This window comes from Calidris pugnax, unplaced genomic scaffold, assembly GCF_001431845.1.
Source record: "Calidris pugnax isolate Ruff unplaced genomic scaffold, ASM143184v1 scaffold49, whole genome shotgun sequence".
NCBI lineage: Eukaryota > Metazoa > Chordata > Aves > Charadriiformes > Scolopacidae > Calidris > Calidris pugnax.
The window spans coordinates 2,252,803-2,278,447 of NW_015090798.1; positions in this window are offsets into that span (position 1 = coordinate 2,252,803).

Below are 25,645 nucleotides of genomic sequence, written 5' to 3' on the forward strand. Positions count from 1 at the left end.
ATTGAGAATGTTATTGAGGGCACCACTGTAACAGATTACAGGAAAAGACAAGGTAAGTGTATGAATAAAAACAACATCTTCAATTGTATCTGAAAAGATTAAGAAATTATATAAACAATTGCAGATTTACTGTGAAACCACTTTGTGAAATGACTGTTTCACTTTTACATATAAAATGTGAAAGTCCTTGGTGGTGGTTTGCTGTACAAGCCTTCTTTCATATGCTCAGGTAGCTCTATATTCTCACTATGCTGAATGCTAGAAAGTTGTGGGGTTTTCATAAAAAGAAAGGGGTTTTGTGCAACAGTTTTATTGTAAAAACAGCCCTTATTTTTTTGAAAAATGGAAAAACCCACAAATAATGTCTTCAGCAGCTACTTACTGATCAGGAAATTGATAAAAATGTAGATGTATCCTTGTACTGTGCTCAAAAAATGTAACTGCAGTGAGAGTGCAAATGAAAATCACACATGCAAATTAGTTTAATTTACCAAATGATGCTTTCTAATAGCATTTAAAGTTAGATTTCATTTGAGAAGAGACTGATCATTCACTTGGAATGAAAATTAATTTGGGAGTGAAAAGTAAATCGGCTGTTGTCTTCTTTTAAAGCAGGGCATTTTTCACATCACCAGCTTAACTGTGTAAGATAAAAATAATTGCAGATTAAAAGAGAAATGCCAGTGGAAATTGTTTTCTACTTTTTGTCTCAGAGATTTCAGTAATATTCCTTTCTCTGCAGCCTGTGTTCCACCTGTCCCTTTGCTCTTTCTACAGTTCTGAGGTGAGAAAGGCCTTTGCAGAGCAGAGTGATACTTTGAACTCCAGATACATGTGAATTTGATATATGATACACCTCACCTCCCCTCTGTTATTGAACTCGGTGACACATCTTTTACCAGTCCCACACATTTAGGCTATTATGTTTCAAACCACTATCTTCAGTCTCTCATTTTTTATCCCCACATGTTTAAGATCCTCAGGGCAGAGGATTCATCTTTTCGTTTGCAAGATACCTGTTCCTGTCTAGAGCCCAAGCATCATTATAATGTGCATAAAAAAAAATAAAACTTTTTTCCCCACATTTTAATTTCTTCCTGACACTTTCTCTCTTTCCTCATTTCCCCTCACTTCTGTTTTCTTTCCAGACTTTCTGTTCCTAAAGTGACCTAAAGTGTCCTAAAGTGTTAAAGGACCATGAGCCACTCTTCTGCCTGCTTAGCCTCACTGTCAGCATCCTGTGATAGCTCCCACAGGATGGAGAATTCTCTTCTCTGACCATAACTCAAATCTGTAGTATCTTTCTAGCTCCCTCCAACACATTGCTTTGAGTAAAAAACAGACTTTTTTTTTTTTTACTGGAAATTATTAGTGTGACATTAGTCTGATAAAGAGTACAGGCAAGAGATTTTTAAAGGACGTGAAGTGAATTCTAGAGTTGGATTCACAAATTCAGACTCACATTGTGGTTTCTTTTTAACACTATTCAGAAAGCTTGGCTGTCATAGACCGTACTGATTTGTTAGCAATGAATCTCCAGTGGAAACAAGCATTTTACACTTCAGCTTTTAAGATATAAAATTCTAAGATACAATGTAGTTTTAATTATATATTGCTTATTTACTAAAATGAATAAATAAGGTGTATACCAAGTGACTTTGATCTATTTTTTTCAGAAATGGACCTCTGATTTTTGGGAAGACACAAAATAATGAAGAGTAAGATCAGCTATAAGGAGAGTGTGACAGCTATATTTTAGCTGTCACAGGTAATCTGTGATATTCTTCAGGAGGATCAGTCACAAAAAGTAGTGAAGTGTAAAACTTATTTGACACAAATTTCACATCAAGCATGTAAAATAAAAACCTTACTAAAGTGTGGGATCTCTTTATTAATTGAAAGGTAAGAATTTAACATCTATTCATCAGTTTCTTCTGAGAAACAGAAATTATTTGGACATCTTGCAAAACTTTACACATCAAATATAGGAGCCTGAAGCAAAAGTCTAGGTTTCCAATATAGTAGAGAAAGCAAGAGTTCACCATAGCCCTCTGAAGGAAGAGAAACCACCAGCTGAATTTAAGACATAAGCTTAAAAAGTGTGGGTAGTCCCTGAGGATGCATTTCAGCAAAGACAAGAGTGATCATACTGCATGGGAACTGGAGAATGTTAGCGGGCTGAAGAACCACCATGGGGAGCAGCCACATGCCATGTCTGGGAATGTGAGCCAGGGGCATTGGATCACATCAAGGAGAGAGAGAATAAAGAAAGGCTTGCACAGAGCTGGTGCTGTAACATGAGGCCACTTTACAAACCTCACCACACCCAGTCAAGGGAGATGGCAGCAGCAGCAATACTGGGCAGGAGCATTTTTTCCATGTCTTGAGAAGACTCTCGTTTTGCTTGAACTGTTGTTTGCTACATTTTTTTTAATTTTTTTTTTTCCCTGGGAATGTAGGCAACTAGACTGGGGAAAGACCTACACTAACATAGCTGACCTGTTTCCAAAATTGAGCTGATCCTGGGAGGAGCTTATCCGTGTCTTCTGGTTCTGCATTGGAAATAATGAGCCCTCATGGGATCCATCTGGTACAGGTAGAGGCTGTTCATGTAAGTCTGCACAGTAAGCTTAGTTTAGTTGCCAAACAGATAAGCAGCCTGTGGGTAAAGGAGACTGACCATAGGCAGGAGGAACAAACCTACTTCTGATTACTGCAAATTAGATGATTGTTTCCTAAGACAATTGCAGAAAGAACAACTTTTTACATGTAGTAGATGTAATCTTTGGAAGGGCCATGAAATATACGGGCAATAAAAAGAAAAAGAAATAAAAAATGGAAGCCACATGTTATTTTATCTTTATGAAGATATACTTCATTTGCAAACTAGACAAGGTTGGTCATATCAACTGAATGTAAAACCATACAGAGGACATGAAAACTTCCTCCATGTTAACAGCAGAACTTCCTCTGTGGAGATCAGAATCTCTGCACATGTGGTAATCAGGTACTATAAGTTCATGGTCTGCTTTGCCATTGTCAAACTATGTTTCAGACAGGACTGGGAACTGCAGCTGTGTTTAAGAAAGCAGACCTCTGAGATAATCAATTCTGTTAGGTAAACTTCTCATATTATTCAGAGTCCTTTGTTGTGAAATATAGAAGAATGAAGGTCGTGTCCAAAAAAAGTCAGAGTTGGGGAAAGCTGACGCAGTAGATTTATTGAATAGAAACTGTCCGATAAAAATGATAGTTCAAACAGTGGATCAGAGAAGAGAGTCATGGAGCGATTCCAACACCATCATCTTTTCTCCAGATCTGAAAAAAAAAATAATAATAAAAACTTGAGAACCCAGATGTACTGGACAGACACAAAATACAAAACATTCTACAAATCAAGGAAAGCTCATGTTTATTTCTCACAGGATGATAAAGATAACAGAGGGGTCATAAAGTGCACCGAGATGAGCAAAAACAACAAGACTTGAAAGCAGAAATAAAAATAATCTTCATTTATTATACAGTACCTCTAATCAGATTCATGTGGAAGTCAGGATGTCTTTAGTCCTGATTTACAAAAATTTGGATGTGCAATTTCAGCTACTGAGAAGCTGTGGGTATAAATACTTAGCATGGGAATGTGCTTAAGCTTACTGTGCACTGCAATTACATGATAAAAAATGTTCTTTATTTATTACTGCTCTTTATGAAACTGAATCATATTAATGGATTATTTTGTGCAAAAGAGAAAAAAAAGGCTCAAAAAGTTGCTGCTGAAAATGGTAATCCTATACTGTTGATTCAGTGGACAAGAGAGGGTTAATGCTTTCCTGTATCATCTGCTACATGGAATTAAAAGCTGGGCAGACAACACATATGAAAGTACTTCTGCATCTGAAGTGTAGGAAGTAAGGGAACCAACACATACTAACTAACAACAGCATGGTTCAGCTACAAATATCCAGTACTGTAGTATTAATAACACAGTTCAGCCCTCCTGGAATACAGAAAGTGAGAGCATTGGATTTTTATCTTGTCATGAGCTCCACCTGATGTATTGTGGGCAAAAAGCCTTGGAATGAAAATGGTGGCAATCTTAAAACCACCAGGTTTAATAAGTTACAGAGTGCCAAATTTATGAAAATGCTTGCAGTCTATGTAAAAGGAAAATGAGGTTACAGATGCAACTACCAGTGTAAAATGGGTCCTATCAAATCACTTCATAGCAAAATTGATCAAAAACTATTTGTGAAAACCATGTCACATTGGAAAAGATCCCTAATTAACACTTTCTATGAATCAAATCCCAAAGTCAGTTTGGAACTGACTTCAAACTTCCTGTCCAAAAATATATATAACTACCTACTTTATTTTATTATAAAAAGTAATTAGTCTCAAGGCTTTTATGAAACGATCAAACTGACCCCAAACTATTGGGTTATTTGAATACAATCACATGCAAAATATTGTATATAAACATTTAGTCCTGATTTTGGATCTTTTTCTTTAAAACCAGATTTTTCGGGGGGGACAGAAAATCAATTTTCCAAACCTCTCTTTTCCTTTTGACCCTTCATCTTTTATAAAGTGAAAACCCTTTGGACAGATTTCCAATCAAACTGAATAATGCCAAGACTTTCACCCAACAACCTGATTGCTCTTTCTTGCCACTAGGACAAGCATTCTGCTCTGTATCAAAATCTGAGGCTCACAATTCAATGTCTTGGCTGAGGCAGCACTAAGCTTTCTGGTTACTACAGGTAATTTCTCTCTTTAAAGTATGAAATTCACAGGAAGCCTAGATGTCTTGCTCCTCAAATGACCAAGGAGAAAGACGAATGATGTTTCAACAACTGAATACACAGAAGCAAAAACCTTGGTAAAATTTAAAGTCTGCAATTTCACCTTTGACAGATTTGGCAGATACTTTCTCACTTCCCAGATCCCCTCCCATAGTTCAAACAAATGTCTGATACAAGAAAAGGTGATTTCCCTTATGAAAAACAAGCAATAGTAAAAATTCTCTCAGCCCAAAGAACATTTGCAAATAATTTGTTCCTGATGCCCAAAAGGACAGAGGAAAGAGTATTAATCTGTGATAAATCAGAAAAGACTGAATGCTGGAGTACTATAGCAGTACATGCATTGCAAAATGAAGGGCTCCATCTCCTAAGAGACTCTTCAACGTGGTACAACTGGATGGCAACATTATACCTGAAGGACGTCTTACTATCCTGCTGGTGAAAAAATGTCAAAGGTTCCTCCAGGCTTTGCTGGGAAGGAGAACTTTGGCAGTTCTCCAGCCTACCATTTGGCCTCTTGTCAGCTCCATGGTAGCAGCCTTCTGTGAGCGAGGGCTTGGGATAATAGTCTGTTTAGACAACATGCTGACTATGGTACAGAACAGAAAGCTGTTAGCAGCACAAGTTGGTTTGGTGAAAACAATTCTCAAGAGCCAGAGTCGCTGAAAAATAACCAGGGATCAAATCTGGCTGCTGCCCAGAGAATCAAGTTCCTTGAATTTGCAGCCCTGATGTCTCTGCTTCAGAGGCTTTTAGACCTTTCCAGGGTGTATCAGAGAAACTATTTGGAAAGTAAAATGGCTATGAGGAGACAGTCATCTACCTCAGGGGGACAGTTCATGTCAGAGTAAATGAATTTTGAGATGCAAAGGCATATTAGGTCATCCTGTCCATCTTGTCATGGAGGGGAGGGAGGTACTGTAATGTCAGGTTCATTTCTCATATTTTTTCAACAATTCAGAGTACAGAACCCACTCCTTTGGAAAGCAATTCCATAACCTTTCATAGTTTCTTGTTATAAGGTTTCTGTATATAAACATTTTTTTTCTTAATCTTTTATGCTGCTGCTTATGTCCACATATACAACTTTCTCTGCCCCATATTGGTTAGCCACAAATTCATGATAGTGAGGAATGCTCTCCTCCCCAAATTCATATTTGTTTATTTTCTCCAATATGAAAAATTTAAAAATACAGAAAAAAATTAAATTCTTGCTTTATAAATTATTTTCTTCACCTTTTCAGCAAGAGGAGTAAGATTATTAAAGAAATATAGAAAAGCTCTGCCATTTTCAGTGGGTTTTTTCCAATTTTTAAGGTAAAATTCCTATTATGATGAAAATAATGCTCTCAATGAATTTCCCTTCTCAAGAAAAGCTTTTGTTTGTCAAGGGAGGTGATTCTGCCCCTCTACTCTGCTCCTGTGAGACCCCACTCCAGCTTTGGAGTCCTCAACACAGGAAGAACATGGATCTGTTGAAACGATTCCAGTGGAGACCCACGAAAATGATGAGAGGGCTGGAGCACCTCTCCTATGAAGACAGGTTGAGAGAGTTGGGGTTGTTCAGCCTGGAGAAGAGAAGGCTCCAGGGAGACCTTATAGTGGCCTTTCAATATCTGAAGGGAGCCTACAGAAGAGACGGGAGGGACTCTTTATCAGGGAATGTAGTGATAGGACAAGGGATAATGGTTTTAAAATGAAAGAAGGGAGATTCAGATTAGATACTAGAAAGAAATTCTTTACTATGAGGGTGAGACACTGGAACAGGTTGTCCAGTAAAACTGTGGATGCCCCATCCTTGGAGGTGTTCAAGGCCAGGCTGGATGAGGCTTTGACTAACTATAACTAACCTCCCACTAACTATAGTGGGAGGTGTCCCTGCCCATGGCTGGGGAGTTGGAACTCGATGATCTTTAAGGTCCCTTCCAACCCAAACCAATCTATGATTCTATGATTCTAGTTTTGATGTCTTCTATAACTAAAGAAACAGCAACAATAAGAAATTCTGACCTAACGATATTTAGGTAATGCAACTTTTTGCAATGGATGGATTACATGATCCATAAAGAAAATGGTTCTGGAGGAGAAGTTCCTGTTAACACATTGCTCTCTTAATATGCATTATTAGACCATTCAAGTGGTGCAACGCTATCTATCCACAAAATTTGTATTGTCACAAGCATATCCTTAGTACCAGAATAAAATGCTTCTTACTTGTAATTTGGGACATAGCACATAATCAGGGGCAGAGAACAGCCCATGGCTTGTCCCTAGAGAAAATCAGTGAATATGCACAACCTTGTTTTGTTTGTTTAGATTCATGGAGTTCTTTTAATGTCCTATGTGGCTACTACTTTTACCCCTACTTAAGATCCTTGTGTAACAGGAACCAGAATGGTACATGCCTCTGGACCCAGCATGTTGCCCTCAACAGAGTGCCTAAAAATATTTAAGGAGATTTAGAGAGCTGAGCTAAAGAGAAAATGGTCAGATCCTCATCTGATAAAAACTGGCAAAGCCTTGTTTTCAGCAAAATATTTAAAATTTAAATAGTTGGGAAGAGGTGAAAAAAAGGTGAAGCAAATAGTGAAGCATGGAAACACAAGCTGAGACTAACATACACACATTTAAGCATTTTTCAGTCCTGTCTAATCTAGTTCAAATAAACTGAGAGTAACAGTATATGAACATTTGTGAAATGAAAAGTGGGTATTAAAAGTTGGACATCATTGGCATTGTGTAAATCCTTTTACATCCATGTAAATTCTTAAAACATTATTTTAGAACAGCAGATATTCAGTGACTTTTTTTTAGGTTAAATGCACTACAGATGTGGCTACAGTAATTTCACATGGGCACATGGAATTTAAAACAGAACTTTGTCACTATAACATTGCACAGTTATTTCTCCACTGAAAAAGACATGAAGTAGGTACATTAACTCCAAACAATCATTACTTTAGCACAGTACTTCTTAGTGCTAACATTTCTATTTCCCTACTGAAGCATTATGTACTTACGTGGCCCCTATTATTATAGCTTTCTCAGCCATTTCTTATGTATTTAGCTGCCCAATTACCCTGTGAGACAGAAAAAAACCCCACTTATTCCTATTGTATGAGATGAGGAAACGGGACTCTGAGGACTGATGACTTATCTAAGGTCATATAGCAGTGGCTTAAACTCAGCCTTTTCAAGCAACAGGCTCAGCAACTTCACTTCTGAATTGACCTGATATCCTGCTTGAAACAGTCTGTGCATGGTATCTCACTAAATATGTTATGAGATCAGAGAACCCATTGCTAAGATTAGAGCCTCTTATCACAAAATACTGATTTCAGAAATCCCAATCCTTTCAGAAAAGCAAACAAAAGCTCATTGTCCAGCCAGCAGTATCCAGTTAACTTGGAGAAGTAGTGTTACATAATTGAAAGCCTATCACACGTTTTCCTGGATGTCCCCAAAACTGCAGACTGTCCTGTGGCTCTGCAAAAAGCAGTCCTTTAGTTATAGGCCATTTTATCCTCTTTTCCAGTGCATAGCAACAAAATGCTTTAGGAAGGGGCGTTTGGCTTGCAATACAATACTTGCCACAAATACACTTTTGTGAATGTCAAATGAAGCTACAAAGAGATGATGTGCTTACAAAATGAATCGAACAAATTGAGTTACTGTGAAGGAGTGTTCTCATTAATCACCACTGAGAGATAGTTCAATTAATGATTTTAGGGCCAGAGCTGCGTTTGTAAGAAGGAGGTATAGCATGTGCAAGGCTATGTCTTGAGACATCACACCTGTGATGTTCCAAGACAGGAACAATAAGAATAGCTCTAGGCAGTCTGAAGACAGAGGTTGCCCCTACCACACTCATTGGATCAACCAGTGGCTGCAAACTGTTTGGTAGGGAAGGGCACCTTGTCAATGGCGTGTGTCCCCCAGGCAGTCCCCTGTCATGTTCATTACTGTTGACAGTGCTGTGAGTGCCCTTGTGCTAACGAGAGGGCAGGTAGCTGGCTCCCAGGCATCAATACGTTACTCTGCAGGAGGGATCCCTGCTGCCCAACACTGAAATGCTGACAATGTCTGTGCAGGGCATTTTGTCAATGTTACTGACATCTTGCCTTTTAGGAGTACATCTGGTGTTTGGGAGAATGTTGAAAAGTCATCTCCTAATAACAATCTGGGAAGCTGCCCAATATGTCATGGATAATAACCCAATGTTTTATAGGCTTTTTTTTAACATGTAGACTCCATACACGTTAAAGAGTTAATTAATGTCCTATAACAAAATCCTCAAAACAAATACAAGGATACTATACGGTCTTCTTGTTAATCATCAATCACTACTGCTTTGCCCTTGGAAGCCAGCCCAGCTCCAGCTGCCTTTTGCTTTCCTGGCCCCTCTCTCATAGCTTTGACTGACTTCTATTCAGCCCTTGAATTTTAACTCCCTAGACCCCCTTATGTTTTCTCATGGAAACGCTATGGCTCAGCTATAGCCTGCTGTACATCTCCGTGGCTCTTTCATAAGTTCGCAAATACTCCAAGCCAGAAAACACAGTGGAGTTCTGTTTGTACTCTCAGGTGACCTCTCAAATGGGCTTTCAGAGAGAAATCTTTCACTCCAGCTTGTGTTTTTTTCTTCCCTGAAGGCTAAGTCAGGGGCTGTGTAATGATGACAACATTAGCATATCCTGCAAGTGCTATCAGCTAAGGGAGAGAGGCAGAGGAAATAGAAAGAAGATCTCTGTAATCCTGAATGCATCTCTCACATGCCCCTGTTTAGGTGGGTGTGTGTTGAACTGTTTCACTTAGACCAAGCTAAGCCAAAGGGATTTTTATATTTACTAAATAATCTGTGCCTAATTAATGCCCTGTAGGTCAATTCATGTGAGTTTACTTTATGCGTTATTATCAAGCTGAGATTTGCTGCTTAAAAATGGATCGTTTGTGTCAAAAACAAACATAAAAATGAGGCTTTCAAAGGGGTAGAAAAATAAATCCATGAGTGTGTCTTCATATTATTTGGAGAATTATACAACTTCTGGAAATGTAGACGGTCAAATCAATGTTGACTCGAAGTTTGCAGTGGTGAGACTTATTCATAAAAGCTGTAAGCTCACATATTATTAAAATAAATACCCTGATTATTATTAAGCAAATTCAAAAATCCTTTAGCCAAATCTTCAGACATGGGAACAGAAAAGCACTAACCTTAAATCCTTATGTAGACAATAAAGCAAGATTGGGATTTGGTTTATCAGTTCCTTGCCTTCAGCTGTCTTTCTTCCAGCGGTAACAGCTGGGAGTGGGATTCTCGCTCCATACACAGCATAGGAGGAGAATTAGACACCTAAGAAATATTATTCGATAGAAAGCTGCAAGTTCACTGACATGCTATTTGGACTTTGTTAAAAGAGAAATTTAGGCACTTAAAATGTAGACACCAGCTTTAGAAAAATTTTGAGCATCTTGACCAGTCTTAACATGGTATTTGAACTGTTGTTTTCCTTAGTTGAGCCTCTAAACAGTATGGGCCAATTTGCTTATGACCCATAGGTTTTGGACACCTTCAACTTCAAAAGACTGCTTTGCTTTTCCCCAAAATATCTGTTTGGAGTTGAACTTCAAACAATTTGTTCAAAAATCAATATCTGGCTTGTCAGATGTGACAGTTGCATTAAAATGAGGACCCTTCGCTACCTCAGTAACCTGTTTCATCTATATAGGGTGCCTGGATTCCCAACTACTCCCCCCACCCCCACATTTCTTTATGGGCTCAGCAGACATTTAATTTTGTTTCTTGTTCACAAATTGCTATTCTAAATTGTATCTTTTACCATCTTTTATAATCTGCTAAAATTGGGTGCTAGTTTTTTCTGATGTCTTATAAGTTTTGCTTCCTAATTAGGAGTAGAATATCTCTAAACAGAAACATGTTGAAGAGTACTAGCTTCAAACTTCCTGCAAATTCATAGTCACAAAACTTTCTGCAAATATCAAGGTGATATTATAGATCTGAGTTGGCAAGATGCATATGAAATACTTTCTTCAGTGTTCACTGACCAATGTCAACAGTGTCTTGTCTTCCAGTGAGCTGTATTGCACTGAGGTTGGTTGCTGAAAACCCAAATGATTTGTAAACTTCATCTTTGCTCAGAAACACAGTCAGCTGATCTCCTGTATCATTTGTATTTGTGTTGCTCTGTCAGTAAATTTACAGATACAATAAAGGTATTATGGTTCACTGCAGTCAACTTCATAGGCATGGTAAAGATGGCTGCTCTCAACCATGCATCTGCATTAGATTTACAGGATGTGTTGTTATCTTTTCATGTCTGTTGAAAAATTATCAGAAAAATGAATGACATGTTGAAATCGTTATGAAGGTCTCCACCACGGTGACTGGAGCACAAAAATGAAAGTGGTTTGTTCAGCAGGACTTAACAGGTGAGTCTGGAAACTATTGACGACAGATGGGGAGAAAAAAAAAAAAAAGGTAGATTTTTCCATCCAGAAGGTATGCTGGAAAAGCTTGAAACTGCTCCCATGAGGGTGCAGTGTGCTCCTGTTCAAGGGAAGGCATGGGAGCCTACAGCTGGAACCAGGAGGGCACCTACGTAATTCAGGCTGTTGTGAAATCAGTCTGCTGACTGAAAGGCTGAGGGACACAACACTCAAATCAGCATTTCCTTTTCCCATTATCATCCTCAGTTCTGAATTTGATGCTTTGTGTTTAGGACAGTTGGATTTGAGAGCTAGTGAGAACATTTTCAAGGAGTACTCTTGCCGTAGGATCCCTCAGTCCTGGCTCCTCTTGGTTCTTCTATTTCATCCTGGTTTCCTCCTACCCAACCATACAGAAACCACAAATCAGCTTGTCTGTCTTTTGAAATAACACTGTGTATGGAAATACTCTTGATGGTTATGTTTGGAGACAGGTACCTAGGGCTCTTATAATATTTCATCTAATCAGTTAGTGCATATAAAATAAAAATTATAACTAATGTTTTCTCCTTCCAGTTTGCCTAACTTCCTGCTTTGTAGCCACCTTGTTCATTTTTATAAGATTTGTTTGTTTCTTTAGTACTTGCATAATATAAACTACCACATATGTTTAGTGAGTATGTACATACCCACCTGCCACACAGTCCTATATTGTAACAAATGTAGGCAAACATTAGTTCAGCAGAACCAGTAAGGATGACAGTATGAAAACTGGTCCTTCATTGCTGCACTGGACCAGAGAATCTGGCTGATGTGTACATATGTATGACTACATGAATATACAAAAAACTGTTAGAAAAATTCTACTACAATACAGGGATCTGTAAGAAGCTACCCAGAGATGTCATCTGTACAAAAAGTTTATAAACTATCTGTAATTTCAAGTAGTTTCAACATAAAGTATGATTGCATACTTAGTTGTGATTTGTGAATAGTCACAATATAAACAAATAATCATACAATCATAGAATGGTTTGGGTTAGAAAGCACCTTAAAGATCACCTAGTTCCGACCACCCTGCCGTGGGCAGGGACACCTCCCACTAGACCAGGTTGCTCAAAGCCCCATCCAGCCTGGTGCTGAACACTTCCAGTGATGGGGCCTCAGCAGCTTCTCTGAGCAACCTGTTCCAGTGTCTCACCACCCTCACAGTAAAGAATTTCTTCCTAAGATCTAATCTAAATCTACCGTTTTCCAGTTTGAAGCCTTTACCCCTCGTCCTGTCAGTGCATGCCATTGTAAAAATTCCCTCTCCAACACCCAAGTCAATGCATTTCATTTGTATTCCTTAGGCTAAAATTCTCTTTTTAGTCTGATTTAGTTATGCCTGGAAGCTCAGTTTGAGTTTATGGAGACCTTTCAGAAGGGATAAAATTAAATATTTGACTAATATGAATTATATGCAAGCCTTCTAGCAATCAACTATGAAAAAAAAAAAGGCTATTGAATATTTCGACGGTTTTCTTCAGAATAGTAATTCTAGTTCATGTTTTACTAACTAAACTATTAGGGAAAGAAAGATTAGGAAGAAACAAGCTTTTATTCATGGCAAAATCTGTCCTCTGTTGAAATAAATACATATATACTTATTTAAGGAAGAGAAATCAACAAGGAGATAGATACATGTCCTCCTAGGATTCTTAATATCCAAAAGTTTGGATTTAGCTCAGACTTACCCAATGTAAAAAGGTATATGTTCTCTACAGTTTTTTCATATGACAGTTATTTTCACTCTGACAATGACTGGACTTCATTGGGAAAACTGTCACCAAGTTTTCACAATTTTTCGTAAGAGCTCTTCCTCTGGTCTTAGCTGCTCCTCATGAAAACAAGGGAGAAGATGCAACTGGCATCATTTTTCTAATCTATACAAATAAAATGAAAAAAAAGAGAGTTTTAGAAAACTCAAAAAGCAGGATTTGAAAGTAGGTGGAGGAATTAAGAATAATAAGAGACAGAGAGAAGTATTATTGGAAGAAGAGAACTAAGGATGGAAGGGAAGTGAATGGGAGGTCCATAAATAGCCATTAAGAGGAAAAATCCATACATAAGAGCAAACGGCAATTTGCTAGCATCCTGTTTCACTGTTAGGTTTTTATTCTAGATTTCTTAGAAACTCTGAAGTAGCCTTGCCATTTTCTTTTTCTTTCTAAACCCCGAGTTGTCCTTTCTTGCTTTTCTTCTATCCTTCAATCTCCTTTTTAGTAAATTAGATACTTGTAGCCTAGGTTTGAATAACAACTCACTATTTCTGCCCATGCTTTGTTCATACACCGCACTTTGAATGTTCAAAATTATGGGGTTTTGGGGGTTCTTCCTTCAACTCTTTTCCAGCCACATAATTGAGATGGTTGAATCTCAATGGACCTATGCAATATAAATAAATTTAATCAATAAACTCAGAAGACTAATTAACTGAAGATACCTCTAGGATATTTTTTAAGTCTGGAAACATATAATTATGATGTGAGTTTGCTACAGTAATATCCCATGATTTTTTTAAAGGAAATACACACTACTTTAAATAAATAATGTTTCTGGCAATTTTTTACATTAGCATCTAATCCTATAATGCTGCTTAACTAAATAATATTTTTCATGTAAAATAATGACCTAGAGCTCCAAAATCTCTTTAGGTCCTTATGGTCCTTTCTGGAAACCCTTGCCAAAATATATTTTCACTAATATATTTATCATATAAATTGAATGACTGTACCTGATTAAGAACACAATTTATTTTTTTTTAGTAGACTTGAGTGTATGGGACCATATTTCTGAAATGTTTATTAAGCTTTTTCCTTGATTCAGTCTTTTTGTCTATTTAAATTCCAGTCAACAGTAATTGCAATTTTACCCAAGTAAAGATAAATTCTGACTGTGAGAGTTCCTTCATGACTTGCCATAGGCATTTTTTTCCATCCCACAGTCCATAAAAATGGCTTATCAGAGCATAGGTAACTATTCTACCACAGAGCATACACAACTTCAGAGTATATAATGCAGAGGTATCACAGGAAAGGAGACTATGATTCTGAAATATCAGCTTTTAGATAAATGTAGTTTGCCCATTGATAAGAACACAATTAAGGTTGAAATTCCAAAATGCTGGCGGCATTTTTGTATTTCAGTGTTTAGAGACTTATAGGTGTTGTTCCCTGTGCATCCAATTAGAGCACAACCAGAGAAACGATTCTGGCTGCAGCAGATCTGGGTTAAGCCAGAAGTTACTTCCCCCTCAATGCTGCGGGTTTAGCTATTCATCTGCTCTCTAAAACCCAGTCTCTGACATGTGGGTTGAAAACTTGCCTCTCATCACCAGCCTTCACAGCTTTGTTGTTGCTGTTATTGTTCGTGCTGTTCCTTCCTCTGGGTTGTCAATTCCCCTGGCCACCCCAAAAGCAGCGCACCTTCCCCTGCATTGCATCAATGCATATGGTCGTGAAACCATTGTAACACTGATCAGCAAAATGACAAGAAACATACTAAATCCCCGTGAGTCTTTGACCATACAAATCACTGCTGAGTGTTATGTGGGCTGGAGTTGGAGATTTTCGAAAGAAAGGGGCCTTTTATTCCTTTTCTTCTCCTGATGTATGAAGAGTAACCTAAATGTTCTTCTAAAACGGCCTTCTTGCTACTCGTTTTCATTTAACAGGGTCCTCTTACAACCTCTCTTGAAGTGAAATGGTATCTTCTGAAAAGCAACCAACACTTTGGGACAAAGCAGAGCTGTATTTAGACCTTTAAAAATACTATCCAGAGCAAGGGAAAGAATGGCAGGTGCTTTTAGTTATAGGAAAGGATTAAGCCAAGTGCACACTAAGTCAAGAAGAGTTCTGGTTTCAGGGGCAGGAAAGATTGCCAGATAGAGTATGAAACTGAGATGAAGAAAGAAAAAGTAAAGACTGGAAAATGGGATACAGGAAGCAAAGGGAGAGTGTCAAGATAGTCTAATCATAATGGTAGTCTTCAGTAATACAGAAGGGCAGACTTAGATGTCATTTCCCTCTACTGTAGTGGAGGGTCACGATTCTGACCTTAGATTAATTGTTTGATTTCTTGTGCTGCATTTCTTTGTGCAAGAAAATCGCTCTACAGGACTGTGAGGATAAATAAGCTGAAGACTATAAGGCAGACAGATACTCCAATAGAAGGGACAATATGAAGAACTTGTATCCACAGGAGAAAGAAAGAGATCCATCAGCAGAGCTTGAAGTGAAACCCAACTTACAGGTGTCTATTTCCAAGCCAAATTTAGTAGTGTGGCCGAGTCTAGTTGGGTAATATGGGGCTGAAATATATAAGAAGCTAAATTTGCTCAAAAAGATCAGAAGTGGTACAGGAGTGAGGCACTATCTTAATTTTTTTTCTAGAACAATATTTAGGTTATTCAAGATTCCTCATTTGAGGGAGGAGTTGAAGGGAGAATATTTAGAAGAAACGTTGCACTGTATTTCAAAATAATAAGCTTTTAAATTGCCTAATTCATTAATATATTATCTGCCACTATACCTGTACACATAGGAAGTTGAATTTTTCTGTGTGTGAAAAGCAGACAGTAGACACAGATACTAAAGAGTGATTCTCTTCATTTTCTTGTGAGAAACCAGAAGGTCTTTATTTCATTGTTATGGAAGCTCTTATGAGATGCTTTTTGTGATCAGTATATTCACAGTCCCTCTGGGACAACATTTATTATTACAAAAAGTATCACAGCATTTGAAATCAGAGGTAAAAAATTTATTACAGAGTTTATGAGGAGAATATGAATCTCTAGTGAATACAGTACATAGAGAAGTGAATTTATTATAGACTATATAAAGAAGTACTCTTTTGAATACTTAACACACTCTGTTACATCTTGTAACTAAACTTTTCACATGAAATTCTGAAGTCCAGAGATCAAGCTGACCTCAAAGAACCAACCTTTCACTATATCTGTGAATTATAGATTATCCATCTAGGCCTTGACTCAGCAAAGTATTTCAGCAGGAATTCAACTAATTTTAAATTCTTTGGTGAGCTGAAGTGATAACAGTATAATGCAGAATCTTGTTTTATTGAACAAGGTGACAAATAATAAGTTTATCTGTTTGCTTCCTACACTCTTGAAGAAAGAAGTGCTGATAATTAGTTTTGATGCTAAGGTTTTATTTTCAGACTTTTAATAATAGGGCCTGTGGACCTCCTTTCATAAATACTTAACTACTCAAGAATATATCCTCATGAGTACTTTTTGCAAATCAATAAAACTATGCATCTAAATGAGTATATAAAATTACTTGTTTAAGCATATTTGAAGAATGAAGATGTAAATCCACATAGGGAGTTAAAAAATTGACTGCACAAAAAGGGACTAGTACTCTGTTTAAGTATTACAGCTAATTCAATAAAGAAGGGCTGTTTGTTCCTGGGAGTATTCAATGGAAGAAAAATGTTAATCAGAAAGGCAGAAAATAATCTCCAAGAAGATGGTATATCCCTGACTCCAACAGATGACAATATTGACAGTGTCAAAAGGGCTTTTGGATTATTATAAATTAAATCTCCTACCAGAAATAGTAAGCTTGCAATGGCCACCAGATTAATTTTCTCAGTGTCTACTCAGCTCCCTATACTGCACATCTACGAAAAAATTCTGCCTTTATTGAAATCAATAGCTAAATGCTAATTGCTAGCAGTGGAGACAGGATTTTGCCCTGGATGAAAAACTGCGTTCCCAGACAGGCTAAAGTCCTGCCTCTGGGACAAGAATATAGGGAAAATATTTCTGAGACTTACATTAAGGCTATGAAGGGTACAGTTAATACCTCATGAGGAGATGACCCCATGCTCAATCTTGCATATACACCCAGCCAGCTATGCTACTCAAAGGAAAATTCAGGATGTATAGTGCCAGATGTGCTGATGACATGAACTAGCAGCTGCTTTGGAGTCTGCACTGCCATACGAGATAAAATCTGTCCCATGGAGGTTAGCACAACTGACCTCTGTGTGTGTGGCTCACAGTCCTCAGTGGTGAAGCCACCAGAGGAAGCTGGTGGTGTAGCAGCAGAGTCAAACCCAGCGCAGAACATGGTGGATATTGCCAGTCTTCTCTCAAGTTTCTGATTCCTTCCCTCTGAATTGCACAATAAAAATTAATTTAATTTAAACAGCAGCATGGATAGGACATGCAGAAGAAAAGAGCAACACAGTTTACACGGTTTCAGTATATTGTCTTTGAGTTACTCAGTGGTGGATGAAACAAGGAAACTGTTAAAAATACTGGGTTAGAAAAAAATAAAGAAGCAATTGTGCTTATGTTACTGAAGAAAATATTACCCCAGCCACTACCTGCTCATGTACTGAAAAGAAGAACTTTTTACCCTCGCTGTATTTCCATATAGCACTAGGCATTTATTTTTACACTTGTGCCTTTAATTTTGTCCTCAGTATGAACTAAGATAATTTCAGTTCTAGTGAGGTGAAACTTAAAAAGCTTGCCAATTGAACTGTTTTAAGGAAAGCATTCATAAGTTCTTTTGCTATGCAAACCTCTTGATTGTAAACATCTCTGGGAGATTTCTATAATTCTTTCTGGTCAGATGGTAAATACCATAAAAACAGCCTCTCACAGTGTTTTTCTGGCCATGCTTGCTTGTGGTCCCAGAGAGGTCCCAAAAGAGCAAAATGAATAAACAAGCTGACTGAAATTTTTAGATCTCAGGAAAGATTTCCATGAGATTAATTTAGAAGAGACATTTGGTGGGTGGAGGGTAGGTTGCTATTTTGGCTCTAATACTTACTGGTGGTGGAAAGGACAGCCCATGGACTTTTGCAGTCCTAAAGCTGGTTCTGAAGGCTTGGACTTAGTCACTATTGGGTCTTGTAAGTCACTCACATGAGTTTCTGAGTTTTTTAACAGATATCTTTACAACAAAAAATTCCCCTCTAGAAAAGTAATTTTGGGACAGTCCCTCAATGCATGTTGATAGCTGCCTCTATGCTTCCGGGCTGGTATAAGGCCTCTAGGCACTGGCCAGAATCTATATCTGGACTGATTCTTCAATTGTTTCCTCCTTCTTCTGTAATCCACAGTTAGCTTCTGCTGTGCTGTTTTATATTTATTCTGCAGAATGGCTAAACATTCTAACTCTAAAAGAAATCTCCACATTCTCAACCAAACCGTGTGCCAAAGAGGTAAGTCATGAAATAATGTACCTTTGCACAGAAGCCAAACATGTGGCAACCACCTGAGAAAGGAGGCTGTGAAAGCACGAGCATGTCCTGCTACTGCAACAAGAGCTTTAAAAAATTACTGTTGCCTTCTGGCCTGTAAAAATAATGCAAGTTTGAGCAATACCCTACAGTAAATAGTTTGTCATTTTCCCATGGAAGTTTTATAACTTTCCTCTGTTTATGACTTCAAAGACCCTATTTGCTGAGCTTCCCAGTGCTTTCATATGCTATAATTTGTAGAATAAAATGAGATTTTTGTGCTTAATGTGGTTAATAATGCCCTGCTAAAAAATAGAATATCTGTATTTTCAGTGCAATATTTGTGTTTTCCAAGCAATATGGATGAATGTTCACTTCTGGTTGAATTCACAGTTGTTAAATATTTTAATTGCATTAACATTTCTCTATGTAAATATCCTGTAACCCAAATCTACAAATTTCTAGTCTGAGACTGTAATCTGCTTTGAAAATAGGGTTCATTCCATAAATTTTATGTTACCTCACTGAGTAAATCTAAGAATGAGGTATTGTAATTAGAGTTATGTATGTGAAGCAAAATGTTGCCACATTACTGTTATGGCTGCTGCTGTTTCTTTGTGTTGTGACAGAAACAAAAAGCGTGCATTAAGCTCACCAGGATGATGTGTTGAGGATCAGGTTATGTATTTTGTATTCTGATAATGATTCTGTGTCATTTCTCAAACTCTTTGATGGATACGTCCCTGTCTACCTTTTTGTTTCCTGCTTCCATTTTGAATTAAAATTCTAAGAACTGCTAGCAAAAACTGAATATTTGAAGGCTGTTTCTAGTACCAGTCACACAAAGGCTGCCTAAAATCAGTAGCAGTAGTATCAGTAACATTACAAGCAGTAATACAAATACTAATGTTAATAATAAGGAAAACTACTTTAGTATATGAACTATTTATTTGGCAGTAGTGTCCTAAAAGTCATCTAGGAACACCAGTGGGTGCTTATCAGTGAGTAATCTAATAAAGATCCTTGGTGGAACAAGAAGAAGGAATTTTGAAAGTTTCCATATATGAAGTTTTAATAAAAAGCAGGCACTCTGTCTAATGCAATCTTTTTCTGGCTTAAAAGGGTAGAAACACAAAACAAAGCAGAAGGCAATCTATTCTAAGGCTTAACTGCCAGTACAGTTAGGACATTTCCTTCTACTCCTGGGGACAAAATCCTTTCTTGCACTAAAGGACACAAAAGACTAATTACAGACCTTAAAACACATATTTGTAGAGGATACTTGTGAGTCCCTGCCTTGATGATTTTATACCTACTTTTCAGTTCTTATCTTCTGACTGCTTACGCAGCCATTCAAGGGCTTTCCTGCAGCAGGTAACGATCCATAGAGTGTATGGAAGAATTTTTTTATGGTAATGTATTTTCTTCCCAGCATCTCCAGGACCCTTATCCTCTTTAGTTCATTGCCATGAATGAAGCAGAAGAAATAAATATTTGATTTGAATGTTTCTAGCCTCAGAATGATTTCTATAAATAGCTCACCCCAAACATGTTGAGCCATTCTCCACTTTCACTGTATAACTGTGCATTTTTTTCTTGTTGGCTTCTGTCTTCCATTTTCTTTTTGGAGAGAAGTGTTCTTACACATGTAGTAACTCATTAGAAATAAAAGGATGTTGTATGTGCATGTTCAGTGGAAAACAGAGCTTTTATGTTGAATTCAAAGGGATTCAGTTGACATGTGAAGAAGGTCCATGGGGCTGACTTTACACGTGTTTCTAACTTTGTGTATAAAGGTTTTTCTAAGGGCATGGTGAGAATAAAACTGTCCTACATGAAGCAAGATGGAGGGAACATGAACATGTACACAGAAATAGCACTTTGCTAATTAAATCTTCATGGAATAGTAAGCACTTTTTTAACAAAATGCATGATTTAGCTATAATGTTTATTGGCAAGAGCTAAGATGCAGGAAGAAGAATTTTATGCACCACAATGTTTAGTGGTACTATATAATTCTGTTCCTTTCATCTTTTCAGATTACCATTTTTCATCCTCCTCTCCCTTGTCTCTGGCTTCTTCAGTATTAAAATCTGTGTATATTTTCTTCCATCTTCAAAGTTAATTGCTGCTTTAAAAAAAATAGATTCACTTAAAAGACAGGCAGCCAGCAGCACAGGGGTCACATGCCTTCCTGAAGAACTATACCAAATAAATATTTTTTTATCATTAAAATATATCATTAGTCAAAAAGCTGAAATTAACCCAGTGTAAGTAGAAAGAATAAATAAAATACCTGTATCTTTTGGAAACAGGTCAAATTCAAGACAAGCTTCCAAGAAGACTGGGGCAATAATATCCCAAATTGAAATTCAGTTCAGAAAGTGTGTGTGTATGGAGAGGGCAAGTGTCCATATTGCTCTACTTTGTTTATATTTATTTTTTTTGGTTGGGTTTGTTTTTTTGTTTTGTTTTGCTTTGTTTTTCTGTCTGATTGGCAATATGAATGTTAAGATTTCTAAATGTTTATACGAGTCTCATACTACTAGTGATAAGATACACAGAAAATCTACACGTCTTCTTTGAAAAGAAAAAATGAAAATGTTCATGGTAGACAATATTGTACAGGTACAAAATACTGCAGTTCAGTATTCACCATCCTTAGCACCCATTTAAAGTATTGCAACACTAGGATAGTAGCAACATCCTCTATGTAGACAGAACTGTAGACTTTTTACTTTTAGTGAAGAAATTGAAGGAAAGTATTCTCTCTTCTTCAGTACTTAATTAGCTCTGTAAAAGTGAGAAACTTCATTTATTCAGCTGGTATCCAAAACCATTAGTTATGGACTAATCCCAAATCACAAGTTTCCACTTGGGATTATAGCTGAATAGTAAATCAAACACACATGACATAAACAAGTGTTCTTCATTACAAATGCTTTCAAGTATAATTTGCATCATAAACCCAATCTAGCAAGCTGCACAATTTTGCAGGCTATGAAAGACAGTGTGCTGTTTACTCATTTTCCCCATTTTGAACAATGTTATTTCTAAAATTATATGAGAAACGTACTACTATTACCTAATGAGTTTGGTTTTTTTCCTCTGGTCTGTGGGTGTTGAATTACTCAGAACGTTTTGTCAGAATTCTAGATCTTAGATCTTTGTGATAATGATGTTTGTGCAACTAGGCACTAACTTCAGTTTGTCCTGTTGTTTTGAGTATGTCCTATGCATGTTGTTTGGTTACAAGTCTCCTCTGGAACATAGAAGATGTTAGACCTATATACTGCTTCTGGAAACTTGCTACAAATATACTTGTGCTAGGCTGTCTTGGAGTTTCTTCCTAATCTGTTCTGCAACCAAGATGAAAGTTAGTCAATATTCAGCATTTAACCTGGAAAACAAGCCAAAATTCCTTTGTTAAGCAGCCTATAAGGTTAAAAAAAAATAATCAGAGATTCAATGTTGAGAAGAGATGGAAAGATGTCTCAACTCCTCTTTGGCTGTGGAAGGACTATGACAGCACATGTATGTTGTCTGTATGCCATTAATTTTATATTTCCTTGCTTTCCAACATTTGTTTACTTAAATAGAAACTTCCTCTTGCATGGTCAGGCTTTCCAGCATTTAAAATTTGTGAGGTCTGTGGTTTTGTATTTTATCTATGCTGCAATGTCCTTTTAAGGCATTTTCCAAAAAGGTTAGTTTCGTGTCTGTTAATAATTTTTCATTTCGTGACTGAGGCTAAGTAAAGAAGCAACATTCCAACACAGTGTGAAATATCTAGCTATGTTTATTATTAACAAGACTATCTTACGAGATAGTCTTTTTAATAATGCAAGCCACACACACCAGTGCATAGGCTTTTCTTCTTGAAAAACTTTATTTCCTCTGATGTCTTTTCATCTTATGGGACTACCTTACAACCGTCACTCCATAAATTACTGCTAAATTATGCAGAGGAGCTTGTGTTTTACTGAAAATTTTGCTTAAAAATCAGTTCTGTAACAATTTTTATGAAAAAAGGATAAGAAAACATGTTTTCTTCATGTTAATGATGTCATAGAAAAAAAAGTTGTAGGTATTAAGGGGATCACATAGCATAGGAGAATTACAGAATTACAGATTACAGAGTACTTTACTATACTGACCCTTTTATGTAGGATTTGCTTTTGAAATTGGGTCCAAGATTAAGGTCAGAGAAATTCTTTCTGCTTATTTCAGTGGTTCTTGATTTTGTCAAAGATAGGATCTTCATACTTTCACATAAGATCACCTTGCCTGGTCTTATACCTCCAAAAACTTCTCGTCCTGGTATTTTTTCATGGCATCGTCTTTAACATTTTTACTAACATGATTAGTAGCACTAGAAACAGGAACATCAAACCTCTACTGAAAAAAAAAAATAATAATATGAGGAAAACAATTAAAATACATTTTCTAGTGACAAACAGGTTAGCAATTGCAATACATGCCAGATTTACCAAAAATTACTGAATTTTTTTTACTGGCTGCAATTATCATCAATAGCTTTTGAAATTATAGCCACCAGCCCTGAGCTAGCCTTGTTACTGAATTCATTGACTGTCATTCTCAGCCCACCTTGGCCTACTCCACTCAAGAGCCACTCTGGAAATGAAAGGAGGAACACATCCAGTGCACTGCTGCAGTTTTTATCTTTTTGTCTTGTTGCATTTCACATCCATATATTTTTCATTATTTGCAGGTGGGAAAACAGCATGCTATTTGAAGATGAAGTACAGTTATTGGACAGCAATCAAAAGTGCTTTTTTGTCAAGCTTCTTGAGAAAATTATATGAGAAGTCACTTATTATACTTGCATACAGGATAAATTAGTCCCAGACTAGGAGAAAAGGCATGGATAAAACAACAGCAAGACAAGGGATGCTTAATCTGTCACCTTCAGAAACTTCGCTGAAAATACAGATTACAAGCTGCTATTATTATTTATAGTTTTTTGGACCTGACAATAATTTTTAAAGAGGGTTTCTTTTTTTCTGTAAACATTGACCTGTACTGGCAAACACTCTAAATTACAGATGGGACAGGCAGGGTAAGAATTTTACTAAGCACTGGTGATATTGCACGAGAGAAGACATTGATTCTATGACTGTAGCCTGAAAATAATGCAGTTCTGGATAGAGATTAGATATAGGAAAATTTAATTGAAGCTTTTTGAAAAAAAACAGGTGAAAAAATTCCTATTTTGATGTATGTATGTGTGGTAAAGGATTAAAGAGGAGTACCTTTATGCCCTAGAGTTTGCGCAGCACGCAAGATGAGAAATGTGATGTTCTTCAGGCAATGGAAATCTAGAGCTGTGGATATTCTATCAACACTGGGTCAGCATTACACAGAACAGTTCCAAATCAGATTGCCAAGGGCAAATGAGGAAGATGCCTTGCTGGGCACCACTCTAGTAGTTATAAGAAGTTTGATATAACAGGTACATTCATGTCTTCTTTGACCAGTGATTCATTCCCAGGAGGAGAGATGGTAAAGGCACCTTTTGTTCCAGGCATTCTTCTACAACTTTTAATTTTTTTTCATGTTCATTTTGTTTCAGCAAATTGATTCCAGTTTAATGATTCACTTGTGAGAGTTGCTCACCAGAAAAAGCAATATTCTGGCAAGAGAAGCCTTGGATGGTTCTTCCATGTATGTCAGGTGTTAAAATACTTGCTTTGCTTTCACTACAGCACTTGGCTTCCATCCATACACAGCAGGAAGTAAGTATTCCAACTTTTCTTAAGCCTGTAATTCTTATTAGTGATAGAACTAAGCTGTACTGATTTTGTGTCTAGTCCAACACCTTTCACTTTGGTTTCTCAGAAGATACAGAAAATAGCCATAGCTTATATACAGATCAACGTGAGTAATGGGTATAGCCAAAGTCAAATATGCCCTGAAGATTTCTGTTTTCAAATTTCTGTTTTCAAATTTGGTGTGCTGGTAAGACTCTGTCTGTGTATAGCAACGTTTCTTCAAAGATAATAAAATACTTCAGAAAATATTAGACCATATCACAGAAGTGACAAGAAATAGAATAAGTTTCATATTTAGGAAACGGAGAGAGGAACTTAGGTTTTTTACCTTGGACCACACAAAAAATATCAGGACTGGAATTTAATGTTTAACAAAGTGAAACTGGTGATTTCAAGGCAGCTTTTTTCTTTTCTTCCTGTTGTGGTTTGATTCCTTACATATGTCCAAAAGTTCTTTGTTTTTTTTCCTGATAATAAGTGGATCTAGTTTTCCATGTGGTAGTCCAAAATCTTTGGAGAACTTAAACCAATGCGTTATTATGGCCTGATCCAGGATAACACCTACAGAATTCAGAGGATGTATTCTTACTCAATGGAACTTGGAGCACACCCAAGTGAAGAGTCACATTTATAATCTCCATCCAAAATACGCAGAGTATTAGTGTTTTGATACTACTTTAAAAAAAAAAATAATTCTCAATATAGCTAAAAAGGAATAAGATTTTGTATGCAAAAGCAAGACAAAGGAGCCTTACAAGTCTTTCCACTCCCACTCTTGCTCTCTGTCTACATAATCAATGAACGTTATACTATACCTTTTTTTCCTTTGCTATTCTTAGTTCTCTAACAGGAAAAAAACCCTCAATTTTTCTTTTCATAGAATATTTTGGGTTGGAAGGGACCTTTAAAGGTCATCTAGTCTAACCCCCTTGCAATGAGCAGGGACATCTTCAACTAGATCAAGTTGCTCAGAGCCCTGTCCAACCTGACCTTGAATATTTCCACGGATGGGGAATCTACCACCTCTTTGGACAACTGTTTCACTGTTTTACCACCCCCATTGTAAAAAATTTCTTCCTTATATCTAATCTAAATCTTCCCTGTTTTAGTTTAAAGTTATTACCCTTTGTCTTATCACAATAGGCCTTGTTAAAAAGTTCGTCCTCATCTTTGCTGTAGGCCCCCTATAAATACTGGAAGGCTGCTATAAGGTCTCCCTGGAACCTTCTCTTCTCCAGGTTGAACAACCCAAACTTTCTTACCCTGTCTTCATAGGAGAGGTGCCCCACCTCTGGCCCTCCTCTGGACCTGTTCCAACAGATCCAAGTTCTTATTTTGGGAGCC